This window comes from Ipomoea nil, unplaced genomic scaffold (genome assembly GCF_001879475.1).
Source record: "Ipomoea nil cultivar Tokyo-kokei standard unplaced genomic scaffold, Asagao_1.1 scaffold2613, whole genome shotgun sequence".
In the NCBI taxonomy this organism is placed as follows: Eukaryota; Viridiplantae; Streptophyta; class Magnoliopsida; order Solanales; family Convolvulaceae; genus Ipomoea; species Ipomoea nil.
Window position 1 is genome coordinate 957 of NW_017619041.1, and position 10,784 is coordinate 11,740.

Consider the following 10,784-nt stretch of genomic DNA (forward strand, 5'->3'; position numbering starts at 1 on the left):
ACTATTATGTATCTCTCTTAATAAATATGATTTTTTTATGTCTTGTTCTCAACTTGCACTTTTGTTGTTTGCCTCAATTGTTCTTTGACTAACAATTATCTCTAATTTGAGTTATTCTTACAATATTCAGTATTATCCTTTGTTATACGAAATAACAAAACGAAACTGATAAAAACCGAATCATATCCTGAAATGCCCACCTTTATTAACATGTAACAATTCCAATAATAAGTTGAAAATTTGAAACTCAATAAAACTAAATAATTAATTCTTGATTTTGTTTTCTAACTAACACTCATTAACAAGGGCAAGGGTAAATTTAGAAAATAATGACTATTGCGCCAATTGTTTCGCACACATGAAAAACAAAGCTCTAATTTCTTTTTTCTAGCCACCGTAATATCGTTAATAGGGATTTTAACATGTGGGAAACAATATCCTAATTGCCTTATTCTAGTTGATCTAATTTCACCCCTCAATGTTAATTTCTTTATTATTGCAACTCTAATTTCATACTCAATGTTAATAGGAAGGAACTTACCGTGGATTACAATTGAAAAGGATTCAATACTCCAAAACTAAGTTTAGTAGTATTAAAAGTCAAAGAATAAAATTAAAATGAGTGATAGTCAAAGGACTAAACTCAGCGTTAACTGAAATTATAATTATCTTGAAGATATATTTATGTATAGTTAAGATTTTATCTTTCACTTTGATGACTTTGTGGCTGTAGTTTAGTGGTAAGAATTCCACATTATGGCCGTGAAGACCTGGGCTCGAATCCTAGCAGCCACACTAAAATAATTTTGATTGATGTAATATTAGTTTTTTTGATAATAAAAACAACAACTACAATAAAGATGTTAATTCAAGTCACTTGTTGTTCTTCGGCTACTATTATGTATCTCTCTTAATAAATATGATTTCTTTATGTCTTGTACACAACTTTGCACTTTTGTTGTTTGCCTCAATTGTTCTTTGACTAACAATTATCTCTAATTTGAGTTATTCTTACAATATTCAGTATTATCCTTTGTTATACGAAATAACAAAACCGAAACTGATAAAAACCGAATCATATCCTGAAATGCCCACCTTTATTAATATGTAACAATTCCAATAATAAGTTGAAAATTTGAAACTCAATAAAACTAAATAATTAATTCTTGATTTTGTTTTCTAACTAACACTCATTAACAAGGGCAAGGGTAAATTTAGAAAATAATGACTATTGCGCCAATTGTTTCGCACACATTAAAAACAAAGCTCTAATTTTCTTTTTTCTAGCCATCGTAATATCACCCTCAATGTTAATAGGGATTTTAACACGTGGGAAACATTATCCTAATTTCCTTATTCTAGTTGATCTAATTTCACCCTCAATGTTAATTTCTTTATTATTGCAACTCTAATTTCATACTCAATGTTAATAGGAAGGAAGCTTACCGTGGATTACAATTGAAAAGGATTCAATACTCCAAAACTAAGTTTAGTAGTTTTAAAAGTCAAAGAATAAAATTAAAAATGAGTGATAGTCAGAGGGACTAAACTCAGCGTTAACTGAAACTATAATTATCTTGAAGATATATTTATGTATAATTAAGATTTTATCTTTCACTTCGATGACCTTGTGGCTGTAGTTTAGTGGTAAGAATTCCACGTTGTGGCCGTGGAGACCTGGGCTCGAATCCCAGCAGCCACACTGAACAATTTTGATTGATGTATTATTAGTTTTTTTGATAATAAAAACACAACAACAACTACAATAAAGATGTTAATTCAAGTCACTTGTTGTTCTTCGGCTACTATTATGTATCTCTCTTAATAAATATGATTTTTTTATGTCTTGTTCTCAACTTTGCACTTTTGTTGTTTGCCTCAATTGTTCTTTGACTAACAATTATCTCTAATTTGAGTTATTCTTACAATATTCAGTATTATTCTTACAATATTCAGTATTATCCTTTGTTATACGAAATAAACAAAACCGAAACTGATAAAAACCGAATCATATCCTGAAATGCCCACCTTTATTAATATGTAACAATTCCAATAATAAGTTGAAAATTTGAAACTCAATAAAACTAAATAATTAATTCTTGATTTGGTTTTCTAACTAACACTCATTAACAAGGGCAAGGGTAAATTTAGAAAATAATGACTATTGCGCCAATTGTTTCGCACACATTAAAAACAAAGCTCTAATTTTCTTTTTTCTAGCCATCGTAATATCATCCACAACGTTAATAGGGATTTTAACACGTGGGAAACAATATCCTAATTTCCTTATTCTAGTTGATCTAATTTCACCCTCAATGTTAATTTCTTTATTATTGCAACTCTAATTTCATTACTCAATGTTAATAGGAAGGAAGCTTACCGTGGATTACAATTGAAAAGGATTCAATACTCCAAAACTAAGTATAGTAGTTTTAAAAGTCAAAGAATAAAATTAAAAATGAGTGATAGTCAAAGACTAAACTCAGCGTTAACTGAAACTATAATTATCTTGAAAATATATTTATGTATAATTAAGATTTTATCTTTCACTTCGATGACCTTGTGGCTGTAGTTTAGTGGTAAGAATTCCACATTGTGGCCTTGGAGACCTGGGCTCGAATTCTAGCAGCCACACTGAAACAATTTTGATTGATGTATTATTAGTTTTTTTGATAATAAAAACACAACAACTACAATAAAGATGTTAATTCAAGTCACTTGTTGTTTCTTCGGCTACTATTATGTATCTCTCTTAATAAATATGATTTTTGTATGTCTTGTTCTCAACGTTGCACTTTTGTTGTTTGCCTCAATTGTTCTTTGACTAACAATTATCTCTAATTTGAGTTATTCTTACAATATTCAGTATTATCCTTTGTTATACGAAATAACAAAACCGAAACTGATAAAACCGAATCATATCCTGAAATGCCCACCTTTATTAACATGTAACAATTCCAATAATAAGTTGAAAATTTGAACTCAATAAAACTAAATAATTAATTCTTGATTTTGTTTTCTAACTAACACTCATTAACAAGGGCAAGGGTAAATTTAGAAAATAATGACTATTGCGCCAATTGTTTCGCACACATGAAAAACAAAGCACTAATTTTCTTTTTTTCTAGCCACCGTAATATCACCCTCAATGTTAATAGGGATTTTAACATGTGGGAAACAATATCCTAATTGCCTTATTCTAGTTGATCTAATTTCACCCTCAATGTTAATTTCTTTATTATTGCAACTCTAATTTCATACTCAATGTTAATAGGAAGGAAGCTTACCGTGGATTACAATTGAAAAGGATTCAATACTCCAAAACTAAGTTTAGTTGTATTAAAAGTCAAAGAATAAAATTAAAATGAGTGATAGTCAAAGGACTAAACTCAGCGTTAACTGAAATTATAATTATCTTGAAGATATATTTATGTATAGTTAAGATTTTATCTTTCACTTTAATGACTTTGTGGCTGTAGTTTAGTGGTAAGAATTCCACATTTTAGCCGTGAAGACTTGGGCTCGAATCCTAGCAGCCACACTAAATAATTTTGATTAATGTAATATTAGTTTTTTTGATAATAAAAACAACAACTACAATAAAGATGTTAATTCAAGTCACTTGTTGTTCTTCGGCTACTATTATGTATCTTTCTTAATAAATATGATTTCTTTATGTCTTGTACACAACTTTGCACTTTTGTTGTTTGCCTCAATTGTTCTTTGACTAACAATTATCTCTAATTTGAGTTATTCTTACAATATTCAGTATTATCCTTTGTTATACGAAATAACAAAACCGAAACTGATAAAAACCGAATCATATCCTGAAATGCCCACCTTTATTAATATGTAACAATTCCAATAATAAGTTGAAAATTTGAAACTCAATAAAACTAAATAATTACTTCTTGATTTTGTTTTCTAACTAACACTCATTAACAAGGGCAAGGGTAAATTTAGAAAATAATGACTATTGCCGCCAATTATTTCGCACACATTAAAAACAAAGCTCTAATTTTCTTTTTTCTAGCCATCGTAATATCACCCTCAATGTTAATAGGGATTTTAACACGTGGGAAACATTATCATAATTTCCTTATTCTAGTTGATCTAATTTCACCCTCAATGTTAATTTCTTTATTATTGCAACTCTAATTTCATACTCAATGTTAATAGGAAGGAAGCTTACCGGGGATTACAATTGAAAAGGATTCAATAATCCAAAACTAAGTTTAGTAGTTTTAAAAGTCAAAGAATAAAATTAAAAATGAGTGATAGTCAGGGGACTAAACTTAGCGTTAACTGAAACTATAATTATCTTGAAAATATATTTATGTATAATTAAGATTTTATCTTTCACTTCGACGACCTTGTGGCTGTAGTTTAGTGTAAGAATTCCACGTTGTGGCCGTGGAGACCTGGGCTCGAATCCCAGCAGCCACACTGAACAATTTTGATTGATGTATTATTAGTTTTTTTTATAATAAAAACTACAACAACAACTACAATAAAGATGTTAATTCAAGTCACTTGTTGTTCTTCGGCTACTATTATGTATCTCTCTTAATAAATATGATTTTTTTATGTCTTGTTCTCAACTTTGCACTTTTGTTGTTTGCCTCAATTGTTCTTTGACTAACAATTATCTCTAATTTGAGTTATTCTTACAATATTCAGTATTATTCTTACAATATTCAGTATTATCCTTTGTTATACGAAATAACAAAACCGAAACTGATAAAAACCGAATCATATCCTGAAATGCCCACCTTTATTAATATGTTAACAATTCCAATAATAAGTTGAAAATTTGAAACTCAATAAAACTAAATAATTAATTCTTGATTTGGTTTTCTAACTAACACTCATTAACAAGGGCAAGGGTAAATTTAGAAAATAATGACTATTGCGCCAATTGTTTCGCACACATTAAAAACAAAGCTCTAATTTTCTTTTTTCTAGCCATCGTAATATCATCCACAACGTTAATAGGGATTTTAACACGTGGGAAACAATATCCTAATTTCCTTATTCTAGTTGATCTAATTTCACCCTCAATGTTAATTTCTTTATTATTGCAACTCTAATTTCATACTCAATGTTAATAGGAAGGAAGCTTACCGTGGATTACAATTGAAAAGGATTCAATACTCCAAAACTAAGTATAGTAGTTTTAAAAGTCAAAGAATAAAATTAAAAATGAGTGATAGTCAAAGGACTAAACTCAGCGTTAACTGAAACTATAATTATCTTGAAAATATATTTATGTATAATTAAGATTTTATCTTTCACTTCGATGACCTTGTGGCTGTAGTTTAGTGGTAAGAATTCCACATTGTGGCCTTGGAGACCTGGGCTCGAATTCTAGCAGCCACACTGAACAATTTTGATTGATGTATTATTAGTTTTTTTTGATAATAAAAACAACAACAACTACAATAAAGATGTTAATTCAAGTCACTTGTTGTTCTTCGGCTACTATTATGTATCTCTCTTAATAAATATGATTTTTGTATGTCTTGTTCTCAACGTTGCACTTTTGTTGTTTGCCTCAATTGTTCTTTGACTAACAATTATCTCTAATTTGAGTTATTCTTACAATATTCAGTATTATCCTTTGTTATACGAAATAACAAAACCGAAACTGATAAAAACCGAATCATATCCTGAAATGCCCACCTTTATTAACATGTAACAATTCCAATAATAAGTTGAAAATTTGAAACTCAATAAAACTAAATAATTAATTCTTGATTTTGTTTTCTAACTAACACTCATTAACAAGGGCAAGGGTAAATTTAGAAAATAATGACTATTGCGCCAATTGTTTCGCACACATGAAAAACAAAGCACTAATTTTCTTTTTTCTAGCCACCGTAATATCACCCTCAATGTTAATAGGGATTTTAACATGTGGGAAACAATATCCTAATTGCCTTATTCTAGTTGATCTAATTTCACCCTCAATGTTAATTTCTTTATTATTGCAACTCTAATTTCATACTCAATGTTAATAGGAAGGAAGCTTACCGTGGATTACAATTGAAAAGGATTCAATACTCCAAAACTAAGTTTAGTTGTATTAAAAGTCAAAGAATAAAATTAAAATGAGTGATAGTCAAAGGACTAAACTCAGCGTTAACTGAAATTATAATTATCTTGAAGATATATTTATGTATAGTTAAGATTTTATCTTTCACTTTAATGACTTTGTGGCTGTAGTTTAGTGGTAAGAATTCCACATTTTAGCCGTGAAGACTTGGGCTCGAATCCTAGCAGCCACACTAAATAATTTTGATTAATGTAATATTAGTTTTTTTTGATAATAAAAACAACAACTACAATAAAGATGTTAATTCAAGTCACTTGTTGTTCTTCGGCTACTATTATGTATCTTTCTTAATAAATATGATTTCTTTATGTCTTGTACACAACTTTGCACTTTTGTTGTTTGCCTCAATTGTTCTTTGACTAACAATTATCTCTAATTTGAGTTATTCTTACAATATTCAGTATTATCCTTTGTTATACGAAATAACAAAACCGAAACTGATAAAAACCGAATCATATCCTGAAATGCCCACCTTTATTAATATGTAACAATTCCAATAATAAGTTGAAAATTTGAAACTCAATAAAACTAAATAATTACTTCTTGATTTTGTTTTCTAACTAACACTCATTAACAAGGGCAAGGGTAAATTTAGAAAATAATGACTATTGCGCCAATTATTTCGCACACATTAAAAACAAAGCTCTAATTTTCTTTTTTCTAGCCATCGTAATATCACCCTCAATGTTAATAGGGATTTTAACACGTGGGAAACATTATCATAATTTCCTTATTCTAGTTGATCTAATTTCACCCTCAATGTTAATTTCTTTATTATTGCAACTCTAATTTCATACTCAATGTTAATAGGAAGGAAGCTTACCGGGGATTACAATTGAAAAGGATTCAATAATCCAAAACTAAGTTTAGTAGTTTTAAAAGTCAAAGAATAAAATTAAAAATGAGTGATAGTCAGGGGACTAAACTTAGCGTTAACTGAAACTATAATTATCTTGAAAATATATTTATGTATAATTAAGATTTTATCTTTCACTTCGACGACCTTGTGGCTGTAGTTTAGTGGTAAGAATTCCACGTTGTGGCCGTGGAGACCTGGGCTCGAATCCCAGCAGCCACACTGAACAATTTTGATTGATGTATTATTAGTTTTTTTTTATAATAAAAACTACAACAACAACTACAATAAAGATGTTAATTCAAGTCACTTGTTGTTCTTCGGCTACTATTATGTATCTCTCTTAATAAATATGATTTTTTTATGTCTTGTTCTCAACTTTGCACTTTTGTTGTTTGCCTCAATTGTTCTTTGACTAACAATTATCTCTAATTTGAGTTATTCTTACAATATTCAGTATTATTCTTACAATATTCAGTATTATCCTTTGTTATACGAAATAACAAAACCGAAACTGATAAAAACCGAATCATATCCTGAAATGCCCACCTTTATTAATATGTAACAATTCCAATAATAAGTTGAAAATTTGAAACTCAATAAAACTAAATAATTAATTCTTGATTTGGTTTTCTAACTAACACTCATTAACAAGGGCAAGGGTAAATTTAGAAAATAATGACTATTGCGCCAATTGTTTCGCACACATTAAAAACAAAGCTCTAATTTTCTTTTTTCTAGCCATCGTAATATCATCCACAACGTTAATAGGGATTTTAACACGTGGGAAACAATATCCTAATTTCCTTATTCTAGTTGATCTAATTTCACCCTCAATGTTAATTTCTTTATTATTGCAACTCTAATTTCATACTCAATGTTAATAGGAAGGAAGCTTACCGTGGATTACAATTGAAAAGGATTCAATACTCCAAAACTAAGTATAGTAGTTTTAAAAGTCAAAGAATAAAATTAAAAATGAGTGATAGTCAGAGGACTAAACTCAGCGTTAACTGAAACTATAATTATCTTGAAAATATATTTATGTATAATTAAGATTTTATCTTTCACTTCGATGACCTTGTGGCTGTAGTTTAGTGGTAAGAATTCCACATTGTGGCCTTGGAGACCTGGGCTCGAATTCTAGCAGCCACACTGAACAATTTTGATTGATGTATTATTAGTTTTTTTGATAATAAAAACAACAACAACTACAATAAAGATGTTAATTCAAGTCACTTGTTGTTCTTCGGCCTACTATTATGTATCTCTCTTAATAAATATGATTTTTGTATGTCTTGTTCTCAACGTTGCACTTTTGTTGTTTGCCTCAATTGTTCTTTGACTAACAATTATCTCTAATTTGAGTTATTCTTACAATATTCAGTATTATTCTTACAATATTCAGTATTATCCTTTGTTATACGAAATAACAAAACCGAAACTGATAAAAACCGAATCATATCCTGAAATGCCCACCTTTATTAACATGTAACAATTCCAATAATAAGTTGAAAATTTGAAACTCAATAAAACTAAATAATTAATTCTTGATTTTGTTTTCTAACTAACACTCATTAACAAGGGCAAGGGTAAATTTAGAAAATAATGACTATTGCGCCAATTGTTTCGCACACATGAAAAACAAAGCTCTAATTTTCTTTTTTCTAGCCACCGTAATATCACCCTCAATGTTAATAGGGATTTTAACATGTGGGAAACAATATCCTAATTGCCTTATTCTAGTTGATCTAATTTCACCCTCAATGTTAATTTCTTTATTATTGCAACTCTAATTTCATACTCAATGTTAATAGGAAGGAAGCTTACCGTGGATTACAATTGAAAAGGATTCAATACTCCAAAACTAAGTTTAGTTGTATTAAAAGTCAAAGAATAAAATTAAAATGAGTGATAGTCAAAGGACTAAACTCAGCGTTAACTGAAATTATAATTATCTTGAAGATATATTTATGTATAGTTAAGATTTTATCTTTCACTTTGATGACTTTGTGGCTGTAGTTTAGTGGTAAGAATTCCACATTTTAGCCGTGAAGACTTGGGCTCGAATCCTAGCAGCCACACTAAATAATTTTGATTAATGTAATATTAGTTTTTTTGATAATAAAAACAACAACTACAATAAAGATGTTAATTCAAGTCACTTGTTGTTCTTCGGCTACTATTATGTATCTTTCTTAATAAATATGATTTCTTTATGTCTTGTACACAACTTTGCACTTTTGTTGTTTGCCTCAATTGTTCTTTGACTAACAATTATCTCTAATTTGAGTTATTCTTACAATATTCAGTATTATCCTTTGTTATACGAAATAACAAAACCGAAACTGATAAAAACCGAATCATATCCTGAAATGCCCACCTTTATTAATATGTAACAATTCCAATAATAAGTTGAAAATTTGAAACTCAATAAAACTAAATAATTACTTCTTGATTTTGTTTTCTAACTAACACTCATTAACAAGGGCAAGGGTAAATTTAGAAAATAATGACTATTGCGCCAATTATTTCGCACACATTAAAAACAAAGCTCTAATTTTCTTTTTTCTAGCCATCGTAATATCACCCTCAATGTTAATAGGGATTTTAACACGTGGGAAACATTATCATAATTTCCTTATTCTAGTTGATCTAATTTCACCCTCAATGTTAATTTCTTTATTATTGCAACTCTAATTTCATACTCAATGTTAATAGGAAGGAAGCTTACCGGGGATTACAATTGAAAAGGATTCAATAATCCAAAACTAAGTTTAGTAGTTTTAAAAGTCAAAGAATAAAATTAAAAATGAGTGATAGTCAGGGGACTAAACTTAGCGTTAACTGAAACTATAATTATCTTGAAAATATATTTATGTATAATTAAGATTTTATCTTTCACTTCGACGACCTTGTGGCTGTAGTTTTAGTGGTAAGAATTCCACGTTGTGGCCGTGGAGACCTGGGCTCGAATCCCAGCAGCCACACTGAACAATTTTGATTGATGTATTATTAGTTTTTTTTATAATAAAAACTACAACAACAACTACAATAAAGATGTTAATTCAAGTCACTTGTTGTTCTTCGGCTACTATTATGTATCTCTCTTAATAAATATGATTTTTTATGTCTTGTTCTCAACTTTGCACTTTTGTTGTTTGCCTCAATTGTTCTTTGACTAACAATTATCTCTAATTTGAGTTATTCTTACAATATTCAGTATTATTCTTACAATATTCAGTATTATCCTTTGTTATACGAAATAACAAAACCGAAACTGATAAAAAACCGAATCATATCCTGAAATGCCCACCTTTATTAACATGTAACAATTCCAGTAATAAGTTGAAAATTTGAAACTCAATAAAACTAAAGAATTAATTCTTGATTTTGTTTTCTAACTAACACTCATTAACAAGGGCAAGGGTAAATTTAGAAAATAATGACTATTGCGCCAATTGTTTCGCACACATGAAAAACAAAGCTCTAATTTTCTTTTTTCTAGCCACCGTAATATCACCCTCAATGTTAATAGGGATTTTAACATGTGGGAAACAATATCCTAATTGCCTTATTCTAGTTGATCTAATTTCACCCTCAATGTTAATTTCTTTATTATTGCAACTCTAATTTCATACTCAATGTTAATAGGAAGGAAGCTTACCGTGGATTACAATTGAAAAGGATTCAATACTCCAAAACTAAGTTTAGTAGTATTAAAAGTGAAAGAATAAAATTAAAAATGAGTGATAGTCAAAGGACTAAACTCAGCGTTAACTGAAATTATAATTATCTTGAAGATATATTTAT

The 10,784-nt window shown here is 29.1% G+C and overlaps 3 non-coding genes across 3 annotated transcripts; all 3 read left to right on the top strand.

Annotated features, from left to right (window-relative positions):
• Positions 1-1,630: 1,630 nt before the first annotated feature.
• On the top strand, positions 1,631-1,702 carry TRNAH-GUG. The gene has a single exon. It is a non-coding gene; the product is annotated as a tRNA-His (tRNA).
• A 2,673-nt stretch (positions 1,703-4,375) lies between these two features.
• On the top strand, positions 4,376-4,446 carry TRNAH-GUG. Its single transcript has one exon. It is a non-coding gene; the product is annotated as a tRNA-His (tRNA).
• A 2,675-nt stretch (positions 4,447-7,121) lies between these two features.
• Positions 7,122-7,193, top strand: TRNAH-GUG. Its single transcript has one exon. It is a non-coding gene; the product is annotated as a tRNA-His (tRNA).
• Positions 7,194-10,784: the final 3,591 nt, after the last annotated feature.